The 23407-nt window shown below is 39.4% G+C and overlaps 1 protein-coding gene across 5 annotated transcripts in view; it reads right to left on the bottom strand.

Moving 5' to 3' along the window:
• The window catches only part of CHD7 (chromodomain helicase DNA binding protein 7), a 183817-nt gene that overhangs the window by 88223 nt on the left and 72187 nt on the right, over positions 1-23407 (bottom strand). Inside the window, exon 1 of one of the 5 annotated variants that reach the window (XM_030795500.1) lies at positions 775-961. The exons of the other annotated variants lie outside the window; for them this stretch is intronic. The gene's annotated coding sequence lies outside the window, so the exon portion shown is untranslated. Of the gene's footprint in view, positions 1-774; positions 962-23407 lie in introns of those variants that run through there. 5 annotated transcript variants of the gene reach the window in all.

The following is a 23407-nucleotide window of genomic DNA, read 5'->3' as shown; positions in this document are numbered from 1 at the left end:
TAACATCTTCTATACAGCATCTTTCTGGGAAAGGCTCACAGGTTTCACTCAATTGCACTGGTGTAAGAGAAAGAGCCCAGAACTCTGAATTAAGAGATTAAAATTCAAGTCCAGGCCCTACCATCAGCTATATCATCTGGGAAAAAATCACTTCACCCATCTGGGTTTAGTTTCTTTTTCTGCAAAATGAAGGTTTTGGGTTAGGTGATTGATAGGTGATTTCCAAAGTTCCTTCCAAAATCCTGTGGCATTAAAAAGTCTTAAAATACTTATTGCCCTTTCCTGGTCATAGCTAAGGGAAAATGAGGCTGAAAAAAGAGTAACAATATATAGGAAACACAGAGGCAAGGTCAAAGTTTGAAGAAGAATACACAGATGTAGATCTACATGAGCAGATTTCCATGCCGGAATAACACAACTAACTAAACACTGCCAAAGTTACCCTCTGCACCTCTATCCTTTTCTCACAAACACTCTTACACATCAACAGAGGCACTGTCCAAATTATCATTACCTAAGTATCAATGAGACCTGATTTAACTGTTTTATATTTAGTTTGCATAAGTTGAGTTAGTTTGTACATATTATTTCCTATTGAAATTAAAAAGGAAAAAGCCCTATCTTTTTCGCACAGGACACGGAGATCAAACTTATTTAGGACAAGCTATTTTTCAGGAAATGAAAGAAAAAGCTGTTTCTGGAAAGAGAGGAAAAGAGGAAAGTCTAAACAATGATTAAAACTTAGAATGGAGAATTAATACCAGGTATGTTTACCTTTCTTTAATCTGCATGGCATTTGCTCCAGTAACAGAACACCAGCTTCTAATGAGAGATTCCCCGGCACACAGTAATGAATTAGAAAAAGCATAAAACATATAACACAAAAAGATTTAAAGTTTACACACTTTAGCATACAAATCATGTTAGATGCTCCTTTTAGTAATAAATGAAGCAATAAATTAGTAACTCAGTAAAAAATTTAATCTTGCATAAGGAGGAAAAAAAGTGAAGATCAAATACAAAAAAGTATTAATTCTGTTTGATATGCAGCAGAATTATGTTTTGGTACTATCTGAAATAGGGTGAAAAAGGTGCTCAGAAATATTACAGTGTTTACCAGACCCACATCTCCTTAAATCTTTTAGAGAAAAGCTGTTTTTGTAAACATTTAACAAAGAACAGATGGCCTGCCTTAATCATGTGGGGAAAAAAACCTGGAGCTCCCAGTAATACCCTGACAAAGTCTCCCAGGCCCAGCCACGTCCCCCCCTCCACCCCCCACCCCACCAGATGCATGGTACAGTCTTCTCTAATGCTATTTAATTTTACAGCAGACATTTTCCCATCAATTCCCACTGCCTGACAGGTAATCAATGCCATTAACATCTGATATTACCATGTAGGGCATTCCTAAAACCTCTCATTTATTAGAGCAAACATGGAGAATGTTAGATACCAAAGGTATTTTTAAATAACATCCTGTCAAACTTTCTGCTTGACATATATTCTACTATAATTTCATATCCCATTTGGAACATTATGGAATACATAAAGACTGCCATGAACTTTTGGAACTTAAACAGCATAACTGATACTTAAAACTATAAATAAAAACAATCTGAGGTGAGTGTGTTTTGTTGAAAACATTACCATAAGCTAAAGACAATTGTTCTTTTCCTTAACTCCATTGTTCACAACATAAATTAGAAAAGACATACAACTAAATTATCGTATATAAAACAGCAGAATGGACAAGATGCAAATTTAACCAAAGGAGACCCGATGGGGGAAGTGAGGGCAATCCCTCTGCTTTTTTTAAGCAAATCCAACCCAAAATGCATAGAGGAATCATCAAAGAAAATGAAAAGATATGTAAAAAAGCAACTTTTTATTCATCTCAATGCGCTTTTCTTCCACAATTCATCAGCATTTTCTGGCTTAAAACGCTATCTAATTTCATCATGTTTTGCCTTAATTACACTGCTGAAGCCTCAGCCTGTTAGCAATTTTGAGTATAGCATGAGCAAGTGATGCAATGTTAACAGTGTGTGCAATGCTTCCACATGCATGATCTCTGCAAACCAACATTTTGTAATACAGGGCACCCAAGGATAAACATTTTATTTACAGACAAATGTATTTATTTACATGTTTATTTACATACAAACAAGTCTAAAATCAAAACAATGCTTTATAGAAAAAGAAAAGACGGTACCAAGTGGACCAGAATAACATGGTACTTATGAAAACAAAAGCCTCCCCACAAATTAAGCTAAAGGGAGGCAATGAGGAGGAGGCACTTGTGCTCTCAGAGAAAATATTCTGGTGAAGAAGAGGCAGGCCAATTAAGTCCCAAGTAACACAAATACAAGCTTTAAGAACACTAAACTATTGCTTAAATGGCTCATGAAAATACAAATATCAAGTAGTCATTTAAGATTGAAACGTACTAAAAATGGCTTTGGAGACACATTTTTATTACATACATTCTTATCTTTTATTTTTTCCAGTATTCCCCAGGTTCTTGACCCCTCTACACTCTTCAAAAAAGGAATTCTGGTATGAAAACTGAGGCTCAATCTTCAGCCAGAAGAGTGTGCAATGATTCAAAAGAGCATTTAGCAAAGTTTCGGCAAGTCCTATTGAGATTGTAACAATGGCACTGATAAAAAAGAAGATGCATTTGGTATCTAGTACCCAATTCATATATTTATTCAACAAATATTTGAGGCTCTAACAGTAAACAAGGCAGCCATAGTACCTGCTGGGAAAGAGTGCAGAGCACCTAGCCCAGGCTGAGACCAGGGAGGCTTTCTAAAAACTGTCCCAGGCTGAGAGAGAGGGGGAGGCAGAGGAACCAGCTTTAACAACAAATCCTGCCTGAGACTGGGTGGCTGCAGACATGCAAATGCTTCACAAGCAAGCTTTTAAAATCTACTTTGTAAGGGAGGAGATCAAGATGAGCAGACAGTAGTTTGAATGGTCAACTGGGATAATAAACTTTAATTATATGATATAAAATAAAAAGCACAAAAATATTCTTAAGAGAATCAAGGACTGAAATATTTTCTGCTTGATTAAAATCAGTAGTAATGAATTCAGGGCCCCTGAGTTCAAGTCTTTGATATGCCAGTTAGTTTTATTCAGCTCATTCTTAACAATTTCCAGGAAAACATATTTATATTCAATGACTATATGAATTAATTGAGAAGGCAAAAAGTATAGAACAAGTTAAGGATATTCAAATGTGTCACATAAAAACAGGTCTCAGGTAACACGAGTTTAAAGAGTTCTGTGATAGGCTAAACGCAGTGGATCACGCCTGTAATACCAGCACTTTGGGAGGCCAAGGCAGGCAGATCACCTGAGGTCAGGAGTTGGAGACCAGCCTGGACAACATAGTGAAACCCCGTCTGTACTAAAAAATACAAAAAATTAGCCGGGCGTGGTGGTATGCACCTGTAATCCCAGCTACTTGGGAGGCTGACGCAGGAGAATTGCTTGAACCTGGGAGTTGGAGGTTGCAGTGAGCTGAGATCGCGCCACTGCACTCGAGCCTAGGCGACAGAGCAAGACTCCATTTCAAAAATAAAGAATTCTGTGCTAACCAAAATTCAGTTTTCTTCACTGCAGGACTTTCTAAGCCCTTAATATACTGAGGAAAGAGGGCACTGGAGACAGTGCAGAGAGTGTCCTAAGGGTGTTTAGCCATGGCTTCCCTTCTTTCCATGAAGATCTTGAATTAAAATGTCCTTCAAAATATATTTTTGATTATACTGATATACTGATAGCATGGCAAATTCATCACCTTCTCTAGCACAGGGGTACATAAGTGTGTGTATCTGTCCATCTGTCTTTCTCAAAACATTGATTATCAAATGTTTTAAAAGATAGCATATTACACTATGCACAAATATAACTTTATATAAAATGCACTGAAACAGCTCATTGAATTATTTTATTCTCAATTTAAGTTACTGGTAGGAATAAAGTAGTATAATCATATAAGAATGACTTGTATAATTTTTGTTACATATACAGTCAAGATAATTACAAAGTAAAATGAATTTTGAAATAGCATAATGAAATAATTTATCTTAGCATGTACCTCAGAATCATTAAATTTTATAAATAAAAATTTTAAATTACTATTGAAATATCTAGTTGAAAAATTATCTGAAGGCATTTTTGAACCTTTGGCTTTCTGCTTGTGTTTTAAAGCTGTCCTTAGAACAGATTCCCCATACGAACAAAATCTTAAATGGCTACAAATTAACATGAGCCACCTTTGTGGCATCTAAATTATAAACACATTCTGAATTAGTAGCATCCGAAACAATGGAAATAATGAACCAAGCAGTCATGTTAGATTTAATGTTGAAAAGTTTCACATCAGAAACAGAATACTAAGCATGTTCTCCATATTTAGGAGTGGAGTGATACCACAGGAACTGTCCAACAGCATTTAAAACACTACGCTGTGGTGTTTCTATAGTCAGATTGACTGGGATAACACAAACAGTGAAACTCTGCCAATGCTAAACCCTTTTCTAAATGTCTGAGAAATTCTAACTGAAACAAGGCTCCCCACAAGTGGAGGAGAGCAAGGTGTTTGCCTCCAGCTCCTTCACCCTCTGCCATGCTCACCACTGCCCTTCCAGCCATCTCCCCTTTCCTGTCTCTCTGTTCTCCATCAACATGACTCTGACTAGTTGTCCACCCTTGGCTGGGTGCTGCCCTGCAGGCCCAGCGGTACCAGTGGGTGAGGGTCAGCTCTGCAAGCACAGAGCCATGCTGCTGGGCCAGCAAAGCTGCCCCAGCCTGGCCCTTCTAGGGCAATGGGAAGAGGGTGCTGAGCGAAGAGACAGCACCAAAGTACCAGTCCTAAAGCCATCCTGCAACACTGTACTGAATGACATTTCCTTTAATCATCTGTTGTATAGTTGCATGTGGCATGTGCTCTGCTAAACATTTTACATACCTCTTGTCTTCAGTTCCTGTAATAACCCTATGAGGCTGGTGAGGTGAGTTATATTATTGCTGCTTTATAAATGATGGCACTGAAATCTTAAGATTAATTTACCCAAAGTTACACAGCTAGAAAATGGCAAAACTGGAATTCTAACATAGGAGCTACTGCTACAAAATCCACATACTTTACCAAGCCTCTTGTGAGAAGGTCTGGAATGTGACCAGGACCCCCAACAGTGGTATCCTCAGCCAGAGGGAGTGGCTGTGGAGTTCTCCAACCCTAGTTGTAGCCACAGCATAAGCCTAGAGAGTAGACTGCTGTCCTTCTCCAAAACCATAAAGGCCTTACTTCTATTTAAGATCCTAACCCTAATCTGCAGGTTAAGATGGCTAAAAAATTTAATACAAATTTGAGGTTTTTGCCTTCAAACGGTCAGGGAAGAACTCTAGTTTAGTTCCGAACTAAAGCTGTAGAGCATCACTAACCTTTTACCCAAAGATAAAAATGTAGGTAAGAACTGGCATTCTTATTGTGTTTTGCAGCCAGCAAACATTATCCACTGTGATTCTCAAAAATCACTCCACTAGCATAATTCAATGCAATCAATATCGAGGCCTACTTTGTCCCAGGGACTGAACCAATTCCTCAAGAATCACAAAAAACTAAGCCCGCTCCTTGCCCTGCCTTGAAAACTCTCTCCACCCCAAATCACCATCTACTATATTTCAAAGACTGTAACTTAGCCAGTTTTCTCCATCTTTGTCACAGATTCATTGCTACTTCTTAGGAAAAGTACCAGATGAAGTCACAGGCTTGCATTTAGGGGCCATATAGTTGAAACAGCCTGTTTATCTACACACACACCCCTAGGGCACAGAGTTGAGCTAATGCTAAATTGAACATGCTTTTGATGTGTCTCTGTTGCTTCATAAATGCTTGCAAAAATTAGCTTGTTTATATGAGACTTCAATGATGTTTTTACATGTGCTAGCCTTCTAAAAAGGGTATGCCAGTATTTAGACTGTGTTCCTGATCTTACATCTCCTATCCCTGAAGTAATTTTGAGAGAAAAAAGAGGGCCAACAGAAACCATCACTTCTCTGGGCAGGGAAGAAACAAAAACCACCACAAATGCAACACAATGCAAAGTTTATTGCAGTAAGAGTGAGTAACTTCCTAGATCTCCCAGGCCACAAGCAGAGGGGTAGCCCCCTGAGGCAGCAGGCCTGCCCACCTATTCTCTCTGCTGAACATTTTACATACCTCTTCTCTTGGATTCCTATAATAACCCTATGAGGTTGGTGAGGTGGGTGATATTGTTGCTGCTTTATAAATGATGGAATGGAAATGACAGAACAAGAGCAATAACCCAAGAAAAGGCAGGGTCTCCGATGTGAACATCATGGTGCCTCTGACTAATCATAAGCAAACCAAAATATGAGCCCATTAGAGGAATCTGAGACATAGTCATACTTTCACTCTCTTGTTCTAAATTCCTGAGCTCCTTAGGGCAGTAAATCAGCAAATGTTCTTCTACTGGACATTGTTTTCTAGAAGTAAAAATGACAAAGACAGTATGTTCATGGGCCTTAACAAAGTAAATTTCATTCTCTCCCTTCTCTCTTTTCTTCACCACCTTGCATATTGCCCTTCCCTTAGTGGGCCCACCTTAGTAACTATACATGAATGAGAATCTATAGAACCTATTTCAGTCTCAAGGCATCTGCCTTGTTTATTTCAAGTTAGCCCTAAGGTCCATAGTGTTCTCAAAGAGGTGTCTGGAAGTTTGAATTTGGCAGTGGACACCCACACCTGAAGCTACCCAGCTTACTAAGGATCCAACTTGGCAAAACAAAAGACAACAGCAGTGCTTCCTGGCTGGTCAAAACCCTTTGCATGTTTAATCTTTAAACTGGAAAGAAGAAATGCAGAATTTGGTTCTGGAAAAGCAATTTTTACCAAATTTGCATTTAAGTTTCTACTACCTTAAAAGGGTCAATATTAAAAGTAACTTACTATGCTGTTCCTAAGAATTTTAAAAGTCAAACTTCAAAGACTGTCAAAGGTGTGTCAGCAACACTGAACAATCCCAGAGGTTTGTGCAGAATTGGGAACAGAACAATTTTTGGAGGGAAAAAAAATCAATTTAGAAGGAGCACAGTGATAAAGTTAATTTACACACTCTAGGCAAGTTCTCCAGGATTCAAAGATTGAGAGTCTGGCAAATTTAGTTTTCAAGAATTGCTTAATGACAGACTACTCTTGTCCTATAAAAACTCACGTACATCTTGTGGGGAGGCAGAATTCCAAGATGGCCCCATTATCTCTATCTTCTGACTATGGAGGGACCTGTGACCCTCAAGCCAACAGAATACAGCGAAGGTAAAAGGATTTCACATGTGTAATCAAGATTTACAAATCAATTGGTTTGGAGTTACTTAAAGGGCAATTATTCTGGCTAGGTCTGACTGGGGGACACTTTTCAAGAGGGTGGGGACCCTTCTTAAGGGTGGGAATTCTACGTTGCTGGGGAACGCAACATGGTGCAAAACTTCAGGCAGACTTCAGGAGCTGAAGGTGGCCCCAGGCAACAGCCAGCAATTACTGAAGCCCCCCACCCAAGTCACATAGCATAGGAAATGAATTCTGTGGACAACCTGAATGAATATGAACGTGGATTCCTCCCCAGTCAAGACTCCAGATGAGAATACAGTCCTAATGACTTCTGACTACAGCCTTGTGAGGCTTGAGTAGAGGACCCAGCTAAATCATGCCCAAACTCTGATCTATGGAAACTGAGAGAGGAAATAGATACTGTTTTAAGCCATAAAGTTTGTGGTACAGAGTGAGTATCCCTAATCTAAAAATCTGAAATCCAAATGCTCCGAAATCTGAAACTTTCTGAGTACTGAAATATCACTCAAAGGATATGCTCAATGGAGCATTTTCAATTTCAGATATTCAAATTAGGGATGATCAACAAAGAAGCATAATGCAAATATTCCAAAATCTGAAACAAATCTGAAATCCAAAACACTTCTCAATCCAAGCACTTTGAATGAGAGATAATCAACCTGTAAAGTGTCACATAACAATAAATAACTAATGTATACTTTAAAATCTTCTGCAACTCTCATCTGAAATTGTTTTTCTACCTAGCATTCCCCTTTCCTAGTGAGATATTTATCCTTTCACATAAAGACAGCACAGCAGGACTTCCTTTATTAAGCCTTTGTAAAGAGGCCACTGCTGTGATATCACTGAGCACCTCTGTGCCCAGCATTGTTCCAGACAATCAATGAAGTTATCACCATTTTACAGATGGGGAAATGAAGGCATTCAAAGAGGTTAAGAAATTTGCTGCACATCACAAAAAGCTGGTTATAAGAAGAATCAAGATTCAACCCAGGCAACCTCTGGCAAAGCCCACATTCTCAACCATTATGCCTACTACCTAATCGTTGTAGCTCACACAATTCCGCTTAAGTTTCTCCAAAGAAGTGGAAGATGTAATGGCAAAGAGAACTGGGTGTAAGGTAATAGCTGGGCAGAGGTAGGACCCGTTCAGACAGAAAGAGTCCAGGTGAGATAAAGGGAGTGCCTATGATAAGCAAAAGAGCATTTTAAAAAGCTAGAGTCTAACAAGTTAGATAGTTAACTACCATGTAAATCATCACAGGGAGATTAAAAGAGAAAAAAAAATTTAAAAACCTCTGCATTTTCAAGCAAAAAAATCTAAGCAGCTGTGTTATAAGCAATATTAAAGGTTCCTGATACTTACTTGGAAAGAAAGTTTGCTGCATATTACAAACAGTCAGTTTAACACTTAGGGGGGACTGTGTCCCCATGACTCCTTCCAGCTGGAACTACACACGAAACAGAAGACACCAAAGCAATTAAGTGTTTTATAAACACTGCTGAGGGGTCAAAAAGAGGGAGGTTCATTCACCAACTAATAACGCAATAATAAACAAACAGCAGTGTTGTGCAAGTGAGAAAATTATTATAATTGAATCTACACAGCTGGGCAAGAATAGAAGCCTGGTTATGTATATCAGCTCACAAATGTTTTGTGTGGGTAGGTTTTAGTTTTAGAACTGTTCAGATTTGAGTCCCTTTTACAGTCAGATTTTCTCTCTTATCTGAATACAATCCCACAATTACAACTGCAGAACAGAATAACTTAATAAACTGTCCCACCAATTATTTGCTAATTTATTTTCACAACAGAGAAAGCAATGTGTATGTACACAGTGGTTAGGCAGTTAAGCTTTCCTGAGATGTACTCATTTTAGAACTCTTCTAGAGTCACTGCACCTTGTTTGCGTAGCACAATATGAATAATGAATGGCTGTGACATGCCCAAACACTGGAAGGAAAAGCCCAGAAAGAACTAGCTTTTCATGTCTTAACATTTAGTTTCCAGTGTGTTCTTCGAGTTTCCTTCACACTTTGATATTTTCCCCTTTGCAGGGCTTTATTTTTGTCTACAAGTATACACCAAAATACAGCCACAGAAACATCTCCAATTACCACACTTAAACAGATGTGTCGAATAGGGACAGAAGAGTGATTCAAGTACTTCCTTGAATCACTGAAGTCACAGTATTAGAATCACAGAAACACTATTCTCTTTCAAGAAAGAGACTAGTAAAAATTCACCATCGTTCCGTCAATTAAATGTAGTTAAAAGGCACACCAAAACAAAATAAGTTTCATCTTGGAAGACATTCCAGTTAGATATTGCCCTTACTACTACATGGAATTTTTTTCTTAATTAAATGACTAAACCTGAACAAATTTGTAATCTATGTCATGTTCTCATCTGCATAAAACCTAACTAACTTCAAACTGAAATGGTTGATTAGCTAACTATAAGGGCAGAGGTACACATGTATCTTCAATAGGCACACATTTTACATCAATGATATCTATTTTTATGAGATAAAAGTACTAAAGCTTTAATGGTGGCAATTAAAACAGCCAAGAGTTTGAGTAGCTCGATGGCTGAGTCACAGACCTTTTACCTATAATGGGATCCATTATATCCCTGAACCCAGTTTGAGGGAGTAAAAGAGGAACACATTTTAAAATATGGTTATAAAACAGCAGTACCCTCTGAACTGAGCTGTTTCAGTTTAAACGGCTGTGTGATTTAGCCTGGCCTTAGCATCAACATCTATTCAGCAGTCTTAGAGTTCTTAAACACGAGTTTATTTGGAAATACTTGAACGTTTTGAAAAATGCTAGAGATGCTATTACAAAAGGATTTGTATTTGAGGTTTGTTTCTATTTCAACTTGTTTATATCAAAGATTCATCCCTACTTTGAAAACATATTACTTTAGATGACTTATGACAGAATATCTTCATTTCAGCCTAAAATAGAAATACTTAATGTTCTGATATTCTCATTTAAAATACAATTAGGATGATGAATAAGAATGTACTTAGTCACATAAGATGGGGTGTTTTAGCAGTATTTATGTATGAATTATTGCAAACAAACGAGTGCAGGTTTTTTTTTTTCACAGTAGCTTAACGTTATTATTCAAAATTATTTGAATAAGCTCTGTAGTACCAAAATGTAATAGTCGTCTGATATCTAGTCCAGTACTGACCAAGAGCCTAAAGATTTTCTCTTCAGTTTCTACTATAGCGAATTCAGAAATGTAAATAGCAATTACATGAGGAGCAATCTCACAGGTTTTTGAATCTGTCACCACCCCCACAATCCCCAGGGACAAATGGCAAACAGGAAACAACATGCAGAACGTATTTATCTCAGTGAGGAAGGACCAAACTAATACAAGTTGGAGGACAGGGTCCGAGCAGCGCTGGCCCAGATGGCCCTAACACTGGGCAGCCCATGGTATTGCAGGGCTGCAGCCACCCCATCCAAGTACACCAGCCACTGCCTGTGAGTGGCTCCTTTTAGAGAAGTTGTTAGAAGGAAGGATAGTAAAACTTGAAGGACTTAATATTAGGTTTGGTTTCTGACCATAATAATCAAATGGGAAAACAACTCAAAATGCCTCAGCTTCCTCATCTAGAATGGAATTGGATGAACTGATCTCTATAAAGTCTCTTCCAACTCTCAGACCATCTGGGGGTCTCTGCTCTGGTCCTGCTTCAATGGTAACTATCTCCACACTTCGAAAATGAAAATGGAGTAAGGAATGAAGTATTTGTAAGAGGGGGTGGGGGAAGTAAAAATGATTTCAGAGGGGAGTATTAAGGAAGTTTCTCAGACACACACAGAAAAATAAAATTGATTTGAAAAACTATGAAACACCAGAATAAAATAAAATATACTAGAATTACAAATCTAAACGAAACCTTCAAATACAATTTACTTTTCCCATAAAAAAACTTTCAGAACAACATACCTATAATACACCATCTCATTTCAGATACCTAACTAACATCTGTGAGGTTTTCTCACAGTAACTTTAGTCTATGCTGAATATATGTCATAAAATAATAATTATTAGACAGTTCACCATGCACAGAATAATTATGCTTAAGTATAAAAACTTCATTCATGTTTGTGAACCTCTGAAGTCCTAGATCCACAGCAAATAAACCACGAAGAGAGAGGGGAGAAGAAAGGGAAAGCAGAAAGGACAAGAACCAGCAGTTACTCAGAGTGAGTCCCAGCACTGTGAGGAGTCCCGCACAGAGCTGCTGGGCCGGGAGACAGCATTGACTTCAGGGAGTTAAGGACAGGAAGCCTCTGAGGACCCAAATTCTTCCCAGCACAGCTGAGCATGTGGCTGCAACAGCACAGATATCCACCACCAGAGTGCCATGAGCTTCGGCAGCCACTGAGCACCAGGCAAGGCAAGCTCTGCACTGGCTTTCAGTCACTCTAACACAGAACACCCTTGTAGCAACATTCTTTCAAACAGTCATTTAAAACAAGTCTGCCTCAAGGACTAATTTAAATAGCTATCTCCTCCAAAGTGATCCACCAACCTACTTTTGAATTTGCCTCCTACCTGACCTTCCTTCCCACTGCACATCCTTCTACCTCACCTTCTTCACTTCTTCAAGCATCTACTGAGCCTCTCAACACATCTTCCTCCAGCACTGCTCCTCTTTACAGCAGAATCCTTGAAAGAACAACAACATTTGCTGTTTTCACTTCCTCTCCTCCCATTCATTCTTGAACTTGCTCTGACTGACTGCACACTAATATTCCACAAAAGTTGCTCTCACCAAGGTGCCCTCCAAGGCTCTCCTTTCTCATCCCACCTGACCTATCAGCAGCACCTGTCACAGCTGCTCACTCCTTGCTTCTTCGCATGACATGCAGGACAGCCCTCTCTCCTCCTATCTTCCGGGCTCTTCCTGGTTCTCATCAGCTTCTCGACCTATAATTTCTGGGGCGCTCCAGGCCTCCGAGTTTGGATCTCAACTCTATCTGTGCTTTTTTTCTCTCCCAGCGAGAGAATCTACCTTTTGCTTTAAATACTACCTATATGTCAATGATTCTTAAAGTCCTTTCTCCAAACCACACCACTTCCTTCAACTCTAGACTTCTCTGTCTAGCTGTCTAGTCCATATACCCATGCAGATATCCCAGCAGGCACCTCAAATTTAATGCATTCCAAAACAGGTTCTTGATTTCTCCACAAACTGTTACTGCACCAGTAGCAGAAGCCAAAAACTTGAGTCACCCTTGACCCTTCACTTAGTCTTACATTTGAATCACCTCTAATCCATTCTGTAAATCACGCTGTCTCCACCTTCAACGTAGACAAAGGACACACTCCTAGTGGCCTCTCCCCCCCGCTATCCTTGTCCAGGTGACATCAGACCCTTCCTGGACTACAGCTGTCACCTCTCTACCTGACCTCCTATTGCTAGCCCTACCCCCTACCCTGGTTAATCTGCTACACAGTCTGAGCAATTCTTTCAAAATGCAAATCAGATCGTATCACGTTTCTCTCAAAGATCTCCAGTACCTTCCCTTCTCCCTCACAGGAAAATCTAAGGTCCTCACCTCACCATGGCCTGCAAGGCCCTCAATCATATGGACCTCTGCCACCTCCCTAACACTTCTATAATTCTCCCCCTTTCTCTCACTCCAGCCACATCAATTCCTTACCAGCAGACAACAAGCTACACATCCTTCCACCTCAGGGCCTTTGCACAGGCTGTCTCTGCCCTCAGAGTTCTTGCCAAAACATCTCCATGGCCACCTCCCTTGCTTCCTTCAGGAGGGCAATGGCAGCAACAGATTAAAGCAAAAGTGACAAAGTGTTAGCAACTTTTGGTTCTAGGTGAATGATAAGCAGGTGTGCACTGTATTATTCATTTAACTTTTCTGTGGATTTGAAGTTTTTCAAAAATCAAAGTTGGGGAAACCCTTTGCTACTACACCATTACTCTCTGTTATATCTTGTCACTGACCATTCTTCCCTCATCTGTCCTCTCCTGACTTGGTTCCTCTGTGTTCTCCCTTAAGTCTGGGTGGTCATCAGGATTCCACGTCTGCATGGCACAGTCAGATGCTTATTTCCACCTGAGACTGGATGTTTCCTCCTGGCATCTCAAGATCAGCTTGCCAAAAATCAGAATCACCTTCCTCTGCCAACCACCCATTTCCCCAGCTTGGTTAATGTCACTGTGATACACAGTCACCCAACCCAGAGAAAAACCTTGTTTCTTCCCCACCCTCACTGGCCACGTCCACCTGGTAGTGAAGACCTTCCTCCCCATGAATCTTCCCAGTGGCCGTTTCCTCCACCTGTGCTTCTCTAGTCCAGGCCCGAAACAAAGGGCTTCTTCGTGTGTCTTCCTCCTGCTAGTCTCATCTTTGTCAGCGAATCTTCTGATTTTAGCAAGATCATTCTAAAATGTAAAGCGCCCATGCTTCTGTACAACTGACTGGTGATTCCCTGTGAACCACACTGCAAGCTGAAACCCTCAGCACCACTGGTGCGGGGCTGCCCCCGGCCCTCCTGGCCCATGTCCTCCTCTCCACCACACATGCTGCGCCCTACCGAGCTCAGCAGCAGCAGCCGCGCAAAGGCACTTTGCTCTTTCCCAATTTAGTGCTTGTGGATTTATCATTCCTCCTGCCTAGAATGTCCTTTCCCACTCTCTTCTACAGGTTAATTCCTATTCAACCTTCAAAACTCAGTTTAAACATAACCTCTTCCCAAGGCCTTCCCCAACCTCTCCAGGTGGTCAAGTGCTCCCACAAGGTCAAGTAACATACATCATGTTGTCTGACTATTATTAGGTCCTCTGGACTGTGAGAGGCTGAAGGATAGCAGCATGTTATACTGTTATCATTTATATACACATACGTGTGTGTGCGTGTGTGTGTGTGTATGCACGTATATAAATACACGTGTGTGTGCATGCATGCGTGTGCATATGTGTGTGGGGGGGGCTGTGTGTGTGTGTATGCATATCCCCAACATCCAATGCAGGGACTAACACATACCAGAGGCCTATTGTCTGCGGGTGGAATATCAAAGTCCCACGACGCCTTCAAATGTTAATGTGGATGTCACATCTCCTCAGTCTGGGTACTGCAGCTGCTCATGTGCTCTCTGCTCTTGAAAAGGGCACTCATGCTGCCTCGTGCATTTACACCTTAAAGCAGCTGCACCTCCAGAGTGCTCAACACAGTGCCTTGAACTTTTTGTAGAACTAACAAATGCACACATAAATGAAAGCACATTCTGAAGACTGTTCCAAGGCAATATTGCAACATTTGCTGTTCTCTGAAAGCTACATGTTCTGTACTATGTCTGCATAAGTTTCTCCTTCATCACCCCTTTCACCTGGCTCAAGCTTCACCTTCCTTCCTGGCCCTGCATTTCTTCTCCCATACAAGTCTGCATTTATCTCTTTGTTACAGTTATATCACTACATGGTAACTGGGATTTTTAAAGGAGAGAACAGCTTATTTCTATACCTTCAGGACCTCACATAGCATCCAGCACATTGTAAATGCACAACAATGTTGACTGGTGAATGAATGAATGAATGAATGGCTGAATAGATGGATGAGCTTCTTCCCTCATCTTTGAATATTCTAAATAAGAGTTGACAAGCAACAAATATTCCCTTTCTGCCATGAACTAATTGCAATCCCTCATCTCATTCCCATAGAGACACGGCCAAACAAAAGTACTGCTAGAAAGAGACCCAGAAAAAGTTCTCAGAATTTGATATCAAAAATAAAAAGGTACAGACATTTTCCAGCAGCAGTTGAACTACCTCAATCTTGCTTCTTTTTAATCCAAAATGGCTTGTGATTTCATTGTACATAATTTTTAAATAAACTTTAAAATCTGAATGGCTCATGAACTGTGAAATATTTCTGTCAGGCCAGGCGCAGTGGCTCAGGCCTGTAATCCCAGCACTTTGGGAGGCCGAGGCGGGCAGATCATGAGGTCAGGAGATTGAGACAATCCTGGCTAACACGGTGAACCCCATCTCTACTAAAAATACAAAAAAAAAATTATCCAGACGTGGTGGTGGGCACCTGTAGTCCCAGCTACTTGGGAGGCTGAGGTGGGAGAATGGCGTGAACCTGGGAGGCGGAGCTTGCAGTGAGCCAAGATTGCGCCACTGCACTCCAGCCTGGACGACAGAACGAGACTGTCTCAAAAAGAAAAAAAAAAAAAGAAAGAAATATTTCAGTCACTTCAGATGAAGGTTAAGGCATGTTTGTGAAGTCAGACCCATGCATGCTTCTCTTTTGCTCTCTGACCACAGCCCACTGACTGGTGGGGGTGGGAGGTGATTATCTATCTTCCACTGAAGCCCAAGAAGACAGCCCTCAAGCCAGAGAAAGGATGAGAGCAGTGACAGGATGTCCAAGTGAGTGGTGGGCTCAGCTCAGGAGCGGAAGGGACAGGCCAGGGAGTCTTATGCTGGGCTTAAAGAGCTTCTGCTCCTCTTCCCAGGCCTCAAGATCATAAACTCTCTACTAAGCTCCAAATCCACAAGGTCCAATGTCCCAATTAAATCTCAAACTCTAAAACTTAACTCATCTTACTTCCTGCCCCTTTATCCCTGAACAATATTAAAAAAAAAAAAAAAAAAACCTTATGTTGTTTTCCTAATTCTTCCATCAACTGGGAGGTCACCACTCATCTAGTAAGCAAGAGACATGGCAGTCGTCCTGTAAAGTTCTACCCCCCTGACCGCTCCCCACCCACACTGCCACTGTCTTAATTCAAAACCCATTACCTCTCAACTGTCTTCTACCAAGCCATGCTGTCTGACGTGGCAGCCACCAGCCATGTGTGGCTACTGAGTACCTGGAATGTGGCCAATCCAAACTGAGATGTGCTGTAAGTACAAAAGCACCAGATCTCAAAGACTTAGTACAAAAACAATGTAAAATATCTCATCAGTATTTCTCTATTAAATATGATTTGTTGAAATGCTTAAATATTACATGTTGAAACAACTTCTCAATCTTTAAAGACTTTTCTGAGAAGTCAGTGGTAACATCAACAAATGTGATTTTAAAAAAATATTGTAGACTGGGCGCAGTGGCTCACCCCTGTAATCCCAGCACTTAGGAAGGCCAAGGGGTGCGGATCAGTTGAGCTCAGGAGTTTGAGACCAGCCTGGGCAACATGGTGAAACCCCATCTCCACAAAACATACAAAAAATTTAGTCAGGTGGGTAGTCCCAACTACTAAGGAGGCTGAGGTAGGAGGACTGCTTGAGACGGGGAGGTAGAGGACGCAGTGAGCCAAGATCATGCCACTGCACTCCAGCCTGGGTGACGGAGTGAGACCACCTCAAAAAAAAAAAAAAGTATACAAAAATCAGAAGATTGGCATAATTCAATGAACCAATAAGGGGGTTATTATTATTTTTAAATGAATAAATGTATTTTTTAAATTTCCTAGTTTTCATTTCTGGTATGGTAAATAACAACAGATAAAACCAGAATAAATAAAAGCTCTTTGGGGTTCTCAATATTTAAGAGCATCAGGATTCCAAAACCAAAACATTTGAGAACTATTACTTTAAATAAAACAATTGTAAACAGACAAGCAGTTACCTGAACATATTTGTCTCATGTATTAAATAATCTGGATGAATGCCCCTACCTGCCTCAGTAGCAGCAAGGTTAAGTGTTCTTTCTTATACTAATCATGCCTCATTTTATTATCTAGAATAGTTCTGGTATCTAAGTGTCAAACCAGAATGGCTCAAAATACATTCTATCAGAACTAACACTGTCATCTTTGGTATCTATTCTCTAAAAAGTCCCCCTTTCCACCTTCCTTTTTACAATCACTTCTCTTTATCAAAATGGCTTTCACTCATCCCAAATATTATTACAGTGTGTTGCCCTGGAGTATAAACACCTCTGGGACACCAACCTCTTTAGGAAGAGTCACTTGGCAGCAAAGCAGAGAGTTAATAAATACCAAGAGGGCAGTCCTTCATTTCATCCAGGTGACAAATGCCTGTTTAGTGAGATAATTGTCATGAAGACAAACACATTTTAATGCATGTATTCAAACTGAAAAAGAGAATTTTTAAAAAAATTCTGAAAAGTCAGTGGTAATATCAACAAATGTGATTTTAAAAAAATATTGTAGACTGGGCGCAGTGGCTCACCCCTGTAATCCCAGCACTTAGGAAGGCCAAGGGGTGCGGATCAGTTGAGCTCAGGAGTTTGAGACCAGCCTGGGCAACATGGTGAAACCCCATCTCCACAAAACATACAAAAAAATTAGTCAGGTGGGTAGTCCCAACTACTAAGGAGGCTGAGGTAGGAGGACTGCTTGAGATGGGGAGGTAGAGGACGCAGTGAGCCGAGATCATGCCACTGCACTCCAGCCTGGGCGACGGAGTGAGACCACCTCAAAAAAAAAAAAAGTATACAAAAAATTTTTTTAAAAATTCTCTTTGGAGACAAAAAAGTTTGAAGACTACTTCTCTACCAATTATGATTCTAGAATTGCACTGTCCAATAGTAGTCAGTAGCCAAATACGGCTGTTTAAGTTGGTTAAAATTAAATAGAATTTAAAATTCAGTTCCTCTGTCATACTAGCCCCATTTCAAGTGCCTCCTAACCACAAGTGCCTACAGGCTACCATACCGGACACCAAAAAGAAGACTTCTATCATCCCAGAAAATTCCACTGGACAGAGCTCTCTGGAATCTTGATTTAATAAAGGGCTGGATTTCCTACAGTCATTTTTTAAGGCCCCAATCCCAGCAGAATGTGGGAAATTTCCATCCAGGTGAGGACAAATGTTAGAGACTCAATATAGAATATTCATCCTACGATGGTTTTTCTGGTTTTCTCTTTTCTAGTTTTCAAAGAATGGAGCTCTTCTCTACAGCAATAAGATATAAAATTAGTACTCTAGACCCTTTTTAAAAATCAAGTTGAGATTCATGTAACATAAAATTAAGCATTTTAAAGTGAGCACTTCAAATGGCATTTAATATATTTGCTTAGACTTGATGACCTAAAGGATTTGACAAATTATTTTCTATCAAGGTCCTACCCATGACCTAATTAATAAACCAAAAATCTAGTGGATATTATCTAAGATATGCAATGCACCCACCCCATCCATTTTAAATGTGTGTGTGTGTGCGCACGTGTGTGTGTGTGTGTGTTTAAAAGAGACAGTCTCACTATGTTGCCCAGGCTGGAGTGCAGTGGCTACTCACAGGCGCAATTATGGCACACTGTAACCTCCTCAAACTCCTGGGCTCAAGCAATCCTCCTGCCTCAGCCCCCGGATAGCTGGGCTACAGGTGCACACCACCGAGCCTGGCCTTAAATATTTTACATGAAGCATTTGTGACAGGGACTTTTTTGGGAATAACAACTTTCTAAAATATCACTTATACCATAAAACAAGATGCTATACTTGCATTAGTTAAAACAATATGCTGTGTTTAACAATTGGCTGATACCCAGCAAAAATTTATTCCAAAAAATAATGAAGTGACTTATGTCAGCATTTACCATGTATAGATGACTATATCCTATCACTACATCACAAGGCCAAAGACATGAGATACCCATGGTTTCAGGGCCACCTAGTAAGAGGTGAGAGAGAATAAAAGTGGAAACACAAAGCTTACACTGGCTACATATGCAACAAAAAACTCTCTTTTCTATTTTTAATTGTGCTCTACATCTTATTTTCTGATACTTGAAATAATTTGGCTTGTGTGGTTATACTTCAGTGGTCCTATATGAAAGTCACTAGCCTCATGGCTATTTAAATTAAAATCAAATAAAATTAAAATTTCAGTTCCTCAGCCTCACTAGCCCCGGTTCAAGGGTACAGTAACCATTTGTGGCTAGTGGCTACCATATTGGACTGAGCAAATATAGAACATTTTCATCATGACAGAAAGATCACGGACAGTACTAGGTTATACATTTTCTACAAAGACTCATTATTAGCATGATATCAAAGTACACGGCAAACCTTCTTTAAAAAATAACTTGGAAAAGCCTAGATACTTTCTGATAAATTTCAGTACACAGTTATATTTAAAAGGGTTTTCTTTCCTTAAACCTTGAGTTCACTGAACATATACGATAGCCTGGATTGCAACCACTCTATAGTATAAAACTCAGGAAACATTTCATTTAATACACAGATTGTATATAGATTACAATTCAATAAAATACATATAAACAATATACACAATATTTAGTAAACATATTACAACTGATGGACATTAGATAAATAGGTTTTCTGTTTACTTTTTTCAATCTCATTTTACCAATATTTATTTAAAAATACATTAAAATATTGTTAAAAAATTTAAAAACTATAGTGCATAAAGTTTGAAGATAGTAAACAAAAGGGTCCTCTCCCTATATTTAAGTTTGAGCAAAGACATAACCACTCTTTCTTGCAGAGAAAACCTGGCTCCAAGCTCAATTCTTACACAAGTCTCTTCTTGCTCTAAACAGTAAATTCTAAAAAAAAAAAAATGGCAATGGTGTTACAGTGTTGCCCATAAATGGTTTTTATGGATAAAAACTGTCTCTAAAAATGTAAACCATCCTTACTTATTTGAAAAAATGTGAACTGTCTTCTTATTTTTTTTAAATTTAGCCACTAAATTACACTGCAGCCATCCTTTCAATTTTCTTTTGTGTCTTCCACACTTTAAAACATATCAAGTTACTTTTTAAGAAAAAAAAAATAGATTAGGATAAAGAAGCATTATAAAAATCTTAAGTGGGACAGCCTTCATAAATCAACTGAGTTCACAACAGGGCCTTCAGTGCCAGTCAACAGGAACCCATCCACTAAAGTATAATATCATCTCAGGGTTTTGGAGAGCACACCAGGAAAACATGGTAAGATGCTAGTAACAACAAGGGGGTGAAGTGGATCACTGGATTTAAGGTACTTGTAAGTTTATATTTATATTTAACAAAGACTTAGTACTACTGAACTTTCTCTATGTAGACCTATATATATTATAGGTCAGTGGGTGAACTTCTGCTGCTAGAGGGAATACCAGTGACCATCCCTAGCAATATGAAACAGGACGTCAACTTAACCTGCCATTTGAAGTTTCTGAAAACTAAGTGATGGTTTTCACCTTGGTTGAAGTTAGAAACAAACACTTAGAAAGCAGCTAGTATTTTGTATACAGTAATATTTCCTAGAGATTCAACTGAAAATAAATACAGTAGTGTGATGGTAATTTTTGCTCCCCCCTACAAAACATTATGAATTTTTGTCTGCCTTATGGAGAATCTAGTAAGTTGATTTTTAAGGCACTGATAGATGATGTCCTGTTTTCCAAAATAAGGGAAAGTCAGTCTACTTCACAGTGAAGGAGTAGAAAGTGAAAAAAGAATTCCAAAAGCTCATTTTGATAATCACTACAACAGTAGTTATAATAAAAAATATTTAACATTTATTGGGCATATACCACATGCCACATGCTGTGCTAAAAACTTTACAGTCATTATCTCATTTAATTCTCATAATTCTGTGTAATCGGTACAATCACTATATCAAGAAACTGAGGTTTAGGGAAGTTAAGTATGTATTTAAGATGACTTAAGAAAAAAATGGAAGAGCCACATTTAAATGGAGTTCTCAGTGTATATGAAGCCTGTGGTCTTCACAACTCTGTGCTCCTGCCTGTCCAGCAACCTGTGCTAGCAGTGAGTGGCAGAGTCCTGGCAGCTCCACCTAGTGTGTGACCACTACACAGAATAGTGGAGGGGTGAGAGGCTTAAAAAATGACAGAGAAAACATTAAATGAAAAAAATAAACTGACACTTGTCTCTTTGCATTTACTTACTTTGGAATTAAATTTATATTCAGTATGAAATACCACTCTAGCATCTAACGTGGCTCTTTGATGTGGGGAGCTTATTAAAACTGGCTTAATGATTTGCAGCAGGGCGCGGTGGCTCACACCTGTAAACCCAGCACTTTGGGAGGCTGAGGCAGGTGGATCACCTGAGGTCAGGAGTTCGAGACCAGCCTGGCCAACATGGTGAAACCCCGTCTCTACTAAAAATACGAAAATCAGCCAGGTGTGGTGGTGGGTGCCTGTAGTCCCAGGTACTCTGGAGGATGAGGTGGGAGGATCACTTGAGCCCAGGAGATGGAGTCTGCAGTGAGCCAAGATCGCGCCACTGCAAACTCCATCTCCTGGGCAACAGAGCAAGACTCCATCTCAAAAGAAAACAAAACAAAAAACTGATCTTATTATTGGGCTCATTTTTATTCTATGAATGACTAGTCTCTTACTGTTGTTGTTTTATTGTTTTCTTCATCAATGATACCCTAGCTTAGAGACCTTACTTATGTGTGAATATTGGTTTTGAACTTTCTTGCAAAAAGTAAAACTGCAAGCCTTAAGCTCACATCTAAGGAAACATGTTTTCTAAAATTAGACTGAATTATTTCCTTCTTTGATCTAAGTCTTCTACCATGGTTTTCAAGTAAGAAAGACACGTTGTTGCATCAGAGGTCAGCTTAGGCAGGACACTTAGCACAGGGGTTCCCACAGCACCTTATTCCAGTATGAAGATGACTACTCCCTTGACATGGCCCACTGTCTGGATAAATATATTTAAAGTACACAGAAAAAAACATTCAGAGAAATCGATGACAAAAATGAAATACTACTTAGCAACTTACTTAAATAAAACACTTTCCCTAAAAAAACTCTGACTTATCTCCTTTAATCCAAGGTATGTCTTCATGCATTTCAATAGCTCTCATTCATGGAAATGTCTCTGACATATTTGAGCAGCCAAAAATGGAGTTAGCTTAGTAATGGGCCAATTTAAAGCAAAGTCAACATATTCTACTTATTTATTGCCCCAGTTCCATTTCTCCCTGTGGTTACTTAGATATTATCTACAGATTTACAGCTGTAACTCCAGAGAATGGAGAGTAACATTAAGATGTCAAGATCAAGGTAAATTCTCCAAGTTAGTTCCCCAGTTTATTTCTAGCACGCTCCAAAGTGGTTAAAGTTGGTATCTCTTCATGCTAGACTTGTTTTTAAAAATAACAGTGAAAACAAACACATCACAACTTGCAAAAATCCCACAATTTTCTATTATTGTTTTTTAATGGAAGAAAATGTTCAAGTTACAAGAGTCCATCAAGAAACATGATCTAAAAATTAAACTTTAATTTCAAGTATTTCTATATTCAATAAGAATTTTAAGTCTATACCCTCCCCTTCCATTAAAGAGCACATTTAGATACATACCTTCAAAAAACAAAAAGGTTTCAGAAAAAGAATGATCTAAAGTTCTTTGCCTGTTCACAAGAAAGGATATGCACCCTGCAACCTCCCAGCCCCCTAAACTGAGCAGCCGCTGGCAAGAGGCCAGAACACTTCATAGCCCACCAAATGGGTGAGAGTGGAATTCCTATGCTAATATTGCAAACCTGTTTCAGCCAGTCTATGAATAGATTAGACAGGAAAGGCATAAGTTAAGCTAGAACACTTGCCATTCGAAAAACTCTCCACACATTTTCCCAGCACCACTGCTTGCACCTCCTCAATATTCTCCAATGCTTTATACTCATGGCCAAAACAAACAAAAAGACTCTTAAGATTAATAACACTTGCTTACACCCGAAAACAATTGTTTTTTTGCTTTCACACAGTGAGCCAAGTCACACAGTTAACACAGTTAAGGTTAACGTCTAGGACTCCCGAAACCTATGGTACAGAATGATTTAGAACTAAACACAGAACACAGTAGAGGAAAACAGGACAAATACACTTTAAAGAATATCAGAAATATTATAGCCTTCATTAATATTAAAGAGCATCAAAAAGGCATGTTTTTGATCCAATCTTTAAAATAAGAGCTAAGGAAATGCCTTGCAGCCTTCCCTGGCCATCACTCCCATCGTCCTGGAAATTGTCCAGGATAAAAAACAAGCAAGATGATGTGGG

The sequence above is a fragment of the Nomascus leucogenys genome, chromosome 16 (genome assembly GCF_006542625.1).
Source record: "Nomascus leucogenys isolate Asia chromosome 16, Asia_NLE_v1, whole genome shotgun sequence".
In the NCBI taxonomy this organism is placed as follows: domain Eukaryota; kingdom Metazoa; phylum Chordata; class Mammalia; order Primates; family Hylobatidae; genus Nomascus; species Nomascus leucogenys.
This window is presented reverse-complemented; position numbering and strand designations above follow the sequence as displayed.